Source organism: Phocoena sinus, chromosome 9 (assembly GCF_008692025.1).
Source record: "Phocoena sinus isolate mPhoSin1 chromosome 9, mPhoSin1.pri, whole genome shotgun sequence".
NCBI lineage: Eukaryota > Metazoa > Chordata > Mammalia > Artiodactyla > Phocoenidae > Phocoena > Phocoena sinus.
Genome location: NC_045771.1, coordinates 12,739,389 through 12,752,497, shown reverse-complemented (window position 1 = coordinate 12,752,497; position 13,109 = coordinate 12,739,389). Strand labels below are relative to the sequence as shown.

Genomic DNA, 13,109 nt, shown 5'->3' with positions numbered 1-13,109 from the left:
TCAGTTCATCCTCCCAGGCAGTGCTCACGGGCGAGGTTCCTGGGAAATGGCACCAGGTCATTTCCTTCCAGCACGTGACCCACTTGGTTGGCCAGGACAGGAAACATCACTGCTCTACTGTTACTTGTGTAAATGCACATTGCTTCTAAGGCACTTCTCTTTCTCTCTCTCTCATCACCTCAAGCCTTTTCCCCTTGTATTTTTTAGGCTCTTATTACGTACTAATTCCCAGTATGCCCCCAGAGACATGCCAGCCTCTCCGAGGAAGCCCAGCAGTCCATGATGATTTGAGAGGAGGGCAAAGCATCAGAAATTTCTCCAAAGGAATGGTCTCTCCTTGGTTCTCTGTCATAGGACGCAGGCGGGTAGTGGACTAACTCTGACTACACTGGTTTCTCAACCTTACAAGGTGTCCTGCAAGTGGTCTGACACCCATTAGGATGTAAGAGGCATGACACCTGTTATACTGTTCTCCACCTTTGGGGATTCCCTTTGAACACAGAGGCCTCAGGAAGAGCAGGATTAAACATCCTGTTATGTGTGTGTTTGTACAGATGGGTCTGTGTTTGCCAACTGGGCACAGGATCGAAGGAGAACTGATCGGGATGGTGTTTTCTTTAGGAGAAATGAACAGGAATAGGTATGAGGGCAGGTGGTAAATATAAAGTGGTAAGAATGTCCACACTCTTCTGTGGTGTTTGTGTGGGACTCAAGTTGGTGGGTGGAGAAACAGAGGATCTTAGGAAATACATTGAAGAGGAAGGAGAAAACCACCAAAGGCGTAGTAGGGTGGATGGAAAATTTCACAAGAACAGGTGGACAAACTGTTTCAAGAAATTAACATTTTAAAGAAACCCAGGGGAGAAGGAAGCCTGTGCCCAGCAGAAAGGGGCCAGCTCAGCGCCTCTGTGATCCTCGTGGTCAGCCAGGCTTGGAGCCCATTTCCCAGTGGAGCTGCCCGGATGTCACAGCTGCTTGGGCGCAGTGTTTCCTGCCACTGGCAAGTTTCAGCTCTCTTCATCCTTCCCAGCTCCTCTGGGAATCACCGGACTAGGTGATGTCTAAGGCCCAGTCCAGCTCTGAGGGTCTAAAAGGCACTTTATTATTTAAAGGCATCCCAGCTGCCTAGCCTTCTTCCACAGTGGCTCTGTCCTGAGTGGAATCTGAGATGGAGGAGAGAAATGGGGCCGTGTCTCTGGGAAAGCAAACAGATGCAGCTCCTTAAGAATGCTTATTTGCGAGGCAGAACGCAGCTGGGACTTGTGAACTCTGCGGCCTGCTGATCCGTATCAGTCAAGGTAAAGCGGAACATCTGGGTAGGCCGGGATTGCCAAGGCCGGGCCTGGAGCTGTGGCAAGCTAAGGGAACTTTCTAGTGTAGTTGCTCCAGACGCAGGCTAAAGAGTCACTAACATAAGCCGAATCCGAGCGCAGGGAGGGCCAGGGAACCCTGGGAGCGAGGACACAAGGAAACAGAGGGAGAGCTAAAAAGAACAGATCTGTAAGAATGGAACACAAACGTGCATGGTAGTCCCAGGCAGCTCGGAGAACCTACAAGCCTTGGTTTTGAAGCCTTGGAGAGGCAGGCAGTAGAAACAGCAGCCAGCCATCACCTTCCCCCAGATCCAGTGAATCTCGCCAAAAGGACCCAAGAGAGGGGTGATAAGGGATTCCTGGGAAGGGCGTTAACCCACGTGGAGATAACTGAGTGAAGCAAGATGGCACCGTCACCACCACAATTCAGATGTAACTGAAGTGATGACGTGGGATTCCTATGTGGCCTGTAGCCTCAACGTTATTACTTTCAAACCGCACAGTGTACATGAGCAGTTCCTTTCTGTTACTTAAACATCCATAAAGTAAATCGTGTACTTTAACTGACAGGCTTGGGTGGAGTTTGGCAGTGAGGCGGCTTGATGAAAATGCAAGCAAGCTCCCCAAGGTGCCTGAAGAAAAAAAACCTTCATATGGGGGTGGCCTTGGGTTGCCCTCTTATTAAGTGCCCTGTAGACTCAGTAACGTCCACGAGAAGTCTCAGGTGTGGCCCACAACGAAGGAAAGGAAGAGAGAGGAAACGCAACGGAGAAAACAAAAGGAGAGAGAGAAAAACAAAATCCAAGCAGATCTGATGGAGTGAAACCAATGAGGGAAGGCGCAGGTTGCCCAGCTGTGGGAAATTGCCCCGAGGGGCGCGACCTGCCCTGCCCACCTGCGCCTGGAGTTGAGCGGGACCTTTTCTGCGCATGCTCTGTCTGCTAATTAGCCGGCAGTCTGAAAAGTACTGCCGAGCGAAGGACGCGGAGGCCAACGTTCAGAGAGGAAGCGGGGCCAGTTCGATCCTTTACGGCTGATTCTGTGGCTGTTTCTGCGCCTCGGGCCGGCCGCCCCCTCGAGTATCGTAATTGCAGCCCACGCACCCGGACCCACGTCGCACTTCTTGACCTCAGGCCCCAGCCCTGAGATTTTCCTGCAGAGCAGTAGAAAGTCCCGGAGGCAGCCTGCACTCCCAGCGAGAAGCATCCAAGTGCGGCCAGGTGTGCCAGGTAAGGCCAGGCACGGGGCAGCTCGGATGGGTGGGAGGCACAGCCTCAGTCCTTTCGTCTAGGTGGGCAAGTGTGTTTATTTCAAACTGAGACTGAGAAGCGGGAGCTTTGAGTGTCTGCAGGAGGTGAAAAGCTAGCCTGCCAAGCACAGGGCACTTACTTGCTCTTTCCAGCAGGGGCAGCTTTCCCTTCCTCCCTCTGGTATGTCTCTGCGTGCGCTCAGGTCCATCCTTACCCGCCCCTGCACCTCCGCCTCTTTCCTGCTTCCCGCTCCCCCATTCCCGGGTGGGAGCAGGTTCTGCTCCCAAAGGATCGATGCTCGTGCTCCTTGGAGCCCAAAGTACGCCGCTGCCATAGTAACAGCTGCACTCGGTTTCCCTGGCTGCCGCCCCAGGGTCTCTTAAGGGCGCCCTTCCCTGCGTCCGCCTGCCTTTCCCTCTCCTCGGACTCCTGCAGCTCTCGCCCTCTTGCTGGGTGGCCCCCCAACCCTTTCTCCCGAGCTGATGTTCACCTTTGACTTCCCTTCCTCCCTCTCAGGTATAGGTTTTTTTTTTTTTTTTCTTTTTTCTTTTTTGTGGTACGCGGGCCTCTCACTGTTGTAGGCCTCTCCCGTTGCGGAGCACAGGCTCCGGACGCGCAGGTTCAGCGGCCATGGCTCACGGGCCCAGCCGCTCCGCGGCATGTGGGATCTTCCCCGACCGGGGCACGAACCCGTATACCGAGAATCGGCAGGCGGACTCTCAACCACTGCGCCACCAGGGAAGCCCACAGGTTTTTGTCTTCACCGTTTAGCTTACTTCCTCCCTTACCCTGTCCTTTCCCTCCCTTCCTCTGCCTTGTTCCTTTTCGAGTCACTTTCCTCAGCTCCCTCCCTCGCCATGGGAAGCATGTGAGGGCAGTAAAACCGGGCCTGCTGGGGAATGAGGAAGAGATCCTAGAAATAAGTAAATTTAGGACACACTTCATTGACACATTAAACAGAGCACAGAGCACAGGTAATGCGTTTGGGCCTTTCTGATGACTCCGGTGGTCAGTGTTGTTCCAGCTAAGATGTGACTGAGGGAACTTTGCGGCTTGAGTGCGCTTTGGGTCAGTGCGGTTTGGTCCTCAACTCTGCTGATTCAGAAGCTCGATCTTTTGGGTTCACTGGGAGGAATCATGCACGTCAAAGTAGAATCACGCTGTAACATTCACGAGAGAATAAGGGCAAAACCGAAGTACCAATGTATGCATCACTAGGAGGGGGGGTAAACCTTTTGGTGTCAGAGACTGGAGAGATGCTCGCCAGTCCTGTTGCTTCTTCCTGGGCAGGTGGGGAGACTAGATTCCCCAGCCTCACCTGCTGTTAGGTGGAACCATGGGATTGAGTTCCAGACAACGGAATGTGGGCAGAAGTGACATATGCCACTTCCAGACCTGGTCAATGTGCCAAGTGCTGGAAGTGAGGGACTACAATGGAGGAGACACACAATGGAAGGGTCTGGGATCCTGAGTCACCACGTGGAAGAGTGCCACCAGGAGAGATGCCTGACTCACACCAAACTGTGATGTGGGTGAGAAATTAACTTTTAGTGTGTTCAGATACTGAGCTTTAGAGATAGCTTACTTCATAAGGTAGCATTAGTATATCTTTCTAGGGGAAAAGTAACTTGTTCCCACTGTTCCAAAAACTCTCTCCCTCATCCCAGGGCACATGAGAAACCTCGTCCTCAGAGGCTTCCTTGGTGAGGACATGGAACAAAGGCTTCAGAGGTAGTTTGTTGAGGCTGCAGTGCAACTTAAGCATTTCTGCCTTTGCTTAGGAGGTGCTGGAAAGGAATTGACGGAAGTAAGATGGGGAAGGCTTTCAAATGGTTGCTCTCCAAGCATAGGACATGTCCTGATCGCCTGTTCACCTTTTGATTTAGGAGTAGGGAGTGGAGTAGTATGAGAACCAGGGAGACATTGAACCTAGTCGGAAGTGTGGGATGAGGCTGGAAGTGCTCAGATTTAAAGACATCATGCAGTGTCATGCCAAGACAGAGAAGATGCTGGGCTGGCTAGGAGGGAGAGGACAAAGCTGGGGGTCAGGTCAGCATGAGGTAAGTTCCAGGTGTACATATCCCGCTGCCTGATGCCCGTCTCCACGTGGGTGTCTTCCACTTGGAGACATTCCAAGTAGAACAGGTCCCAGACCGTTCCTCCCTAAGCCCACCCCATCTCAATAAACGTCTCTTCTATTCTCCCATTTTAGAGTTAGTCTTAACTCCTCTCTTCCTCTCCTGCCCCACATCTAATCCTTTGGCAAATTCTGTTTGCTCTTCCTTCTAAATATACCAAGAAATCAGCTACCTCTTGCCATCCAGCTGCTACCACCCTGGGCCAAACTGCCATCGTTTCTTGCCTACGTCATTGCAAAGCCTTCCCCACTGGTCTCCCTGCTTCCATCCTTGCTCTGCTACTGTATATTCTCCCCACAGCACTCATAATATTTTTTTAGATTTAAATTGTTTATTAAAGTATAGTTGACTTACAATATTATATTAGTTTCAGGTGTACAACACGGTGATTCAATATTTTTATAGATTATACTCCATTTAACGTAATCACAAAACAATGGCCGTACTTCCCTGTGCTGTACAATATATCCTGGTTACTTATTTTATACATAGCAGTTTGTATCTCTTAATTCCATACTTCTATCTTGCCCCCTCCCTCTCCCCACTGGTAACCGCTCGTCTGTTCTCTTTATCTGTGAATCTGTTTCTGTTTTGTTATATACATTCATTTTATTTTTTTAGATTCTATGTATAAGTGATGGAGTTTCTGTCTTTCTCTGACTTATTTCACTAAGCATAATACACTCTAGGTCCAACAACATTGTTGTAAATGGTAGAATTTCATTCCTTTCTTTTTTTTAGGTTCTCTAGAATTTTCTTCTTTTAATTAAAAAAAATTTTTTTTAATTTAATTTTATTTATCTTTTTATACAGCAGGTCCTTATTAGTCACCAGTTTTATACACATCAGTGTATACATGTCAATCCCAATAGCCCAATTCATCACACCACCTTCCCCACCCCCTTCCACTTTCCCCCCTTGGTGTCCATACGTTTCTACTCTACATCTGTGTCTCTATTTCTGTCCTGCAAACCGGTTCATCTGTACCATTTTTCTAGGTTCCACATATATGCGTTAATGTACGATACTTGTTTTTCTCTTTCTGACTTACTTCACTCTGTATGCCAGTCTCTAAGTCCATCCATGTCTCAACAAATGACCCAATTTCGTTCCTTTTTATGGCTGAGTAATATTCCATTGTATATATGTACCACATCTTCTTTATCCATTCATCTGTCGATGGGCATCTAGGTTGCTTCCATGTCCTGGCTATTGTAAATAGTGCTGCAGTGAACATTGGGGTGCATGTGTCTTTTTGAATTATGGTTTTCTCTGGGTCTATGCCCAGTAGTGGGATTGCTGGGTCATATGCTAGTTCTATTTTTTAGTTTTTTAGGGAACCTCCATACTGTTCTCCATAGTGGCTATATCAATTTACATTCCCACCAACAGTGCAAGAGGGTTCCCTTTTCTCCACACCCTCTCCAGCATTTGTTGTTTGTAGATTTTCTGATGATGCTCATTCTGACTGGTGTGAGGTGATACCTCATTGTAGTTTTGATTTGCATTTCTCTAATAATTAGTGATGCTGAGCAGCTTTTCATGTGCTTCTTGGCCATCTGTATGTCTTTTTTGGAGAAATGTCTATTTAGGTCTTCTGCCCATCTTTGGATTGGGTTGATTGTTTTTTTAATATTGAGCTGCATGGGATGCTTGTATATTTTGGAGATTAATCCTTTGTCAGTAGCTTCACTTGAAAATATTTTCTCCCATTCTGAGGGTTGTCTTTTTGTCTTGTTTGTAGTTTCCTTTGCTTTGTAAAAGCTTTTAAGTTTCATTCGGTCCCATTTGCTTATATTTGTTTTTATTTCCATTATTCTAGGAGGTGGATCAAAAAAGATCTTGCTGTGATTTATGTCAAAGAGTGTTCTTCCTATGTTTTCCTCTAAGACCTTTATAGTGTTCAGTCTTACATTTAGGTCTCTAAACCATTTTGAGTTTATTTTTGTGTATGGTGTTAGGGAGTGTTCTAATTTCATTCTCCTACATGTAGCTGTCCTGTCGTCCCAGCACCACTTATTGAAGAGACTGTCTTTTCTCCATTGTGTATCCTTGCCTTCTTTGTCATAGATTAGTTGACCATAGGTGTGTCAGTTTATCTCTGGGCTTTGTATCCTGTTCCATTGATCTATATTTCTGTTTTTGTGCCAGTGCCATATTGTCTTGATTACTGTAGCTTTGTAGTATACTCTGAAGTCAGGGAGTCTGATTCCTCCAGCTCTGTTTTTTTCCCTCAAGACGACTTTGGCTATTTAGGGGCTTTTGTGTCTCCATACAAATTTTAAGATTTTTTGTTCTAGTTCTGTAAAAAATGCCATTGGTAATTTGATAAGGGTTGCATTGAATCTGTAGACTGCTTTGGGTAATATAGTCATTTTCACAATATTGATTCTTCCAATCCAAGAACATGGTATATCTCTCCATCTGTTGGTATCATCTGTAATTTCTTTCATCAGTGTCCTATAGTTTTCTGCATACAGGTCTTTTGTCTCCCTAGGTAACTTTATTCCTAGGTATTTTATTCTTTTTGTTGCAGCGGTAAATGGGAGTGTTTCCTTAATTTCTCTTTCAGATTTTTCATCATTGGTGTATAGGAATGTAAGAGATTTCTGTGCATTAATTTTGTATCCTGCAACTTAACCAAATTCATTGATTAACTCTAGTAGTTTTCTGGTGGCATCTTAAGGATTCTCTATGTATAGTAGCATGTCATCTGCAAACAGTGAAAGTTTTACCTCTTCTTTTCCAATTTGTATTCCTTTTATTTATTTTTCTTCTCTCATTGCTGTGGTTAGGACTTCCAAAACTGTGTTGAATAATAGGGGTGAGAGTGGACATCCTTGTCTTGTTCCTGATCTTAGAGGAAATGCTTTCAGTTTTTCACCATTGAGAATGATGTTTGCTGTGGATTTGTCGTATATGGCCTTTATTATGTTGAGGTAGGTTCCCTCTATGCCCACTTTCTGGAGAGTTTTTATTATAAACAGGTGTTGAATTTTGTCAAAAACTTTTTCTGCATCTATTGAGATCATACGGTTTTTATTCTTCAGTATGTTAATGTGGTGTATCACATTGATTGATTTGCATATATTGAAGAATCCTTGCATCCCTGGGATAAATTCCACTTGATCATGGTGTATGATCCTTTTAATGTGTTGTTGGATTCTGTTTGCTAGTATTTTGTTGAGGATTTTTGTATCTATATTCATCAGTGTTATTGGTCTGTCATTTTCTTTTTTTGGAGTATCTTTGTCTGGTTTTGGTATCAGGGTGATGGTGGCCTCATAGAATGAATTTGGGAGTGTTCCTTCCTCTGCAATTTTTGGGAAGAGTTTGGGAAGGATGGGTGTTAGCTCTTCTCTAAATGTTTGATAGAATTCACCTGTGAAGCCATCTGGCCCTGGACTTTTGTTAGTTGGAAGATTTTTAATCACAGTTTCAATTTCATTACTTGTGATTGGTCTGTTCATAATTTCTGTTTCTTCCTGGTTCAGTCTTGGAAGGTTATACCTTTCTAAGAATTTGTCCACTTCTTCCAGGTTGTCCATTTTATTGGCATAGAGTTGCTTGTAGTAGTCTCTTAGGATGCTTTGTATTTCTGTGGTGTCTGTGTAACTTCTTTTTCATTTCTAATTTTATTGACTTGAGTCCTCTCCCTTTTTTTCTTGATGAGTCTTGCTAATGGTTTATCAATTTTGTTTATCTTCTCAAAGAACCATCTTTTAGTTTTATTGGTCTTTGCTATTGTTTTCTTTGTTTCTATTTCATTTATTTCTGCTCTATCTTTATGATTTCTTTCGTTCTGCTAACTTTGGGTTTTGTTTGTTCTTTCTCTAGTTCCTTTTAGGTGTAAGGTTAGGTTGTTTATTTGAGATATTTGTCGTTTCTTGAGGTAGGATTGTATTGCTATAAACTTCCCGCTTAGAACTGCTTTTGCTGCATCCCATAGGTTTCGGATCGTCGTGTTTTCATTGTCATTTGTCCCTAGGTTTTTTTTGTTTTTTTTTTTTTTTTCCGGTACGCGGGCCTCTCACTGTTGTGGCCTCTCCTGTTGTGAAGCACAGGCTCCGGACACGCAGGCCCAGTGGCCATGGCTCACGGTCCCAGCTGCTCCACGGCGTGTGGGATCTTCCCGGACCGGGGCACGAACCTGTGTCCCCTGCACCGGCAGGCAGACTCTCAACCACTGCGCCACCAGGGAAGCCCCCTAGGTATTTTTTGGTTTCCTCTTTGATATCTTCAGTGATCTCTTGGTTATTTAATAACGTATTGTTTAGCCTCCATGTGTTTGTGTTTTTTATGTAATTCATTTCTAATCTCATAGTGTTATGGTCAGAAAAGATGCTTGATATGATTTCAATTTTCTTAAATTTACTGAGACTTGATTTGTGACCCAAGATGTGATCTCTCCTGGAGAGAATGTTCAGTGCACGCTTCAGATGAAAGTGAAATCTGCTGTTTTAGGATGGAATATCCTATAAATATCAATTAAATCTATCTGGTCTATTGCATCATTTAAAGCTTGTGTTTCCTTATTAATTTTGTTTGGATGATCTGTCCATCAGTGTAAGTGAGATGTTAAAGTTTCCCACTATTATTCTGTTACTGTCGATTTCCTCTTTTATAGCTGTTAGCAGTTGCCTTATGTATTGAGGTGCTCCTATGTTGGATGCATATATATTTATAATTGTTATATCGTCTTCTTGGATTGATCCCTTGATCATTGTGTCGTGTCCTTCCTTGTCTCCTATAACATTCTTTACTTTAAAGTCTATTTTATCTGATGTGAGTATTGCTACTCCAGCTTTTTTAAAATTTCCATTTGCATGGAATATCTTTTTCCATCCCCTCACTTTCTGTCTGTATGTGTCCCTAGGTCTAAAGTGGGTCTTTTGTAGACAGCATATATATGGGTCTTGTTTTTGTATCCTTTCAGCAAGCCTGTGTCTTTTGGTTGGAGCATTTAATCCATTTTCGTTTAAGGTAATTATCGATATGTTTGTTCTTATTACCATTTTCTTAATTGTTTTGGGTTTGTTTTTGTAGGTCCTTTTCTTCTGTTGTGTTTCCCACTTAGAGAAGTTCCTTTAGTATTTGTTGTAGAGCTGGTTTGGTGGTGCCGAATTCTCTTAGCTTTTGATTGTCTGTAAAGCTTTTGATTTCTCCATTGAATCTGAATGAGACCCTTGCCCGGTAGAGTAACCTTTGTTGTAGTTTCTTCCCTTTCATCCCTTTAAATATGTCATGCCACTGCCTTCTGGCTTGCAGCGTTTCTGCTGAGAAATCAGCTGTTAACCTTATGGGAGTTCCCTTGTATGTTATTTGTCGTTTTTCCCTTTAGCTCTCAATAATTTTTCTTTGTCTTTAATTTTTGCCAATTTGATTACTATGTGGCTCGATGTGTTTCTCCTGGGGTTTATCCTGCCTGGGACCCTCTGTGTTTCCTGGACTTGGGTGTCTATTTCCTTTTACATGTTAGGGAAGCTTTTGGCTATAATCTCTTCAAATATTTTCTTGGGTCCTTTTTCTCTCTCTTCTCCTTCTGGGACCCCTATAATGTGAATATTGTTGTGTTTAATGCTGTCCCAGATGGCTCCTGGGCTGTCTTCATTCCTTTTCATTCTTTTTTCTTTATTCTGTTCTGCAGCAGTGAATTCCACCATTCTGTGTTCCCCGTAACTTATCTGTTCTTCTGCCTCAGTTATTCTACTATTGATTCCTTGCAGTGTAGTTTTCATTTCAGTTATTGTGTTGTTCGTCTCTCTTTGTTTGTTCTTTAATTCTTCTAGATCTTTGTTAAACATTTCTTGCATCCTCTCGATCTTTGCCTCCATTCTTTTTCCGAGGTCCTGGATCATCTTCACTATCATTATTCTGAATTCTTTTTCTGGAAGGTTGCCTATCTCCCCTTCATTTAGTTGTTTTTTGGGCGTTTTATCTTGTTCCTTCATCTGGTACATAGCCCTCTGCCTTTTCATCTTGTCTGCCTTTCTGTGAATGTGGCTTTTGTTCCACAGCCTGCAGGATTGTAGTTCTTTTTGCTTCTGCTGTCTGCCCTCTGGTGGATGAGGCTATTTAAGAGGCTTGCGCAAGTTTCCTGATTGGAAGGACTGGTGGTGGGTAGAGCTGGCTGTTGCTCTGGTGGGTAGAGCTCAGTAAAACTTTAATCTGCTTGTCTGCTGATGGGTGAGGCTGGGATCTCTCCCTGTTGGTTGTTTGGCCTGAGGCGACCCTACACTGGAGCCTACCGGGGCTCTTTGGTGGAGCTAATGGCGGACTCTGGGAGGGCTCATGCCAAGGAGCACTTCCCAGAACTTCTCTTGCCAGTGTCCTTGCCCTCACGGTGAGACACAGCCACCCCCTGCCTCTGCAGGAGACCCTCCAGCACTTGCAGGTAGGTCTGGTTCAGTCTCGCCTGGGGTCACTGCTCCTTCCCCTGGGTCCCGATGCACACACTACTTTGTGTGTGCCCTCCAAGAGTGGAGTCTCTGTTTTCCCCAATCCTGTCAACGTCCTGCAATCAAATCCCGCTAGCCTTCAAAGTCTGACTCTCTAGGAATTCCTCCTCCCATTGCCGGACCCCCAGGTTGGGAAGCCTGATGTGGGGCTCAGAACATTCATTCCAGCGGGTGGACTTCTGTGGTATAAGTGTTCTCCAGTTTGTGAGTCACCCACCCAGCGGTTATGGGATTTGATTTGATTGTGATTGTGCCCCTCCTACCGTCTCATTGTGGCTTCTCCTTTGTCTTTGGATGTGGGGGATCCTTTTTGGTGAGTTCCAGTGTCTTCCTGTCGATGATTGTTCAGCAGTTATTTGTGATTCCGGTGCTGTCACAAGAGGGAGTCGGTTCTCCTCATTCTTTTTTAATGGCTGAGTAATAGTCCATTGTGTGTATATACCACATCTTTAAAAAATTCTTTTAAAATTTTATATTGGAGTACAGTTGATTGGCAATGTTGTGTTAGTTTCAGGTGTACAGCAAAGTGATTCAGTTATACATAGAAATGCATCCATTTTTTTTTTCAAATTCTTATCCCATTTAGGTCATTACAGAGTATTGAGCAGAGTTCCCTGTGCTGTACAGTAGGTCCTTGTTGGTTATCTGCTTTAAATATAGCAGTGTGTGTACCTGTCAACCTCAACCTCCCAGTCTATCTCTCCCCACCGGCCCCCATAATATTTTTATTTAAAAGTGGAAATCAGATCATGTTGCTTAAAGTCTCCTAATGCTTGCCACCATGCTGAAGATAAAGTCTGCAGTTCTTATCGAGGCCAAGGAGGCCCGCCTGATCTGGGCAGTGCCGCCTCTGGATCTCATCTCTTCCTGTTGCCTCCTCCAGCAGATGGGGTCAGTGCCCTGCCCACACCCCTGGCTTGCCCCAGACGCCACCTGCTAACACTGACCTGGCCTCCAGTGGTCTGTGTGCATCTGCCTGGAGGTCTTCTGTGGCCTCAGGGGCAGCTTCCAGAAGCCATCTTCAGCAGTGAGCCAGGAGTGGGAAAATACCCAGCTTCCTGACTGGTCACTGGGGCAGTTCTGAGGCATGTCCCATGTATTCTCAGAGGTCCCCAGCAGGACTGAGCCTCAGTGGCCCACACTGAGACACCCACTCATTAATGTCCCATTGTTAGCTTTCTTCCCTTCCCTCTCTCTCTTCCCCACTGTCTCTTAGTGCTTCCTAAGATCACCTCCAGAAACCTCTTGTACCCAAATCCTTGTCTCAGGAAGTATGAAAACAAAGACACCTCTCACTCCACTCCAGCCACACCAGCTTCCTGTTTCTAGAACATCGAACACCCCACCACCCAGAGCCTTTGCATATTCTGTTTCCTCTGCCTGGAATACTCTCTCCCTCGAGTCTTTTCAGTCTCTGCTCAAATACCATCTTCTCTGACTTCTGTGCAAAGTAGGAACTCTGACCCTTATGAGTCACTCTCTATCTCCTTTCTCTGCTTTCTTTCTCTTTTTGTCATCAATGGCTAACAGACTCATTGCATGTTAATTTGTTTATTTATTGACTGTCTCCCTCCAGCAAAAGGTAAGCTTCACGAGAAGAGGGACTTAGTCTGTTCTGTTTTGTTCATTGCTATATTCCCAGCCAGTGTGAAGAATGGTCCCTGGCACACAGTAGGTGTCTAGGAAATGTTTACTGAGTAAATGGTCATAGAGATGGATAATAGGGAGAAAAGAATGGAAAGAATATTTGTAACCATAGTCACCAGCGTACAACTTGGCTTTATTGATCTTTGTTGGTAATTGCTCAGAGTCTACCAGATGGGAATGTTACGACTGTATAAGAAAGATCTTGGGACATACTCAATTTCCAATTTTCTATAAAAGAATTTGAGGCTTTCCCAAATGAAAATGTAGAGAGTTGATTTCACAAGTATCTCTGCTTCCTGACTT

The 13,109-nt window shown here is 44.8% G+C and overlaps 1 protein-coding gene across 1 annotated transcript in view; it reads left to right on the top strand.

Annotated features, from left to right (window-relative positions):
- The first annotated feature begins 883 nt into the window (after window positions 1-883).
- AGK (acylglycerol kinase) overlaps window positions 884-13,109 on the top strand; it is a 126,107-nt gene continuing 113,881 nt past the window's right edge. The window contains exon 1 of the mRNA XM_032642229.1: window positions 884-2,542. The gene's annotated coding sequence lies outside the window, so the exon portion shown is untranslated. The remainder of the gene's footprint in view (window positions 2,543-13,109) is intronic.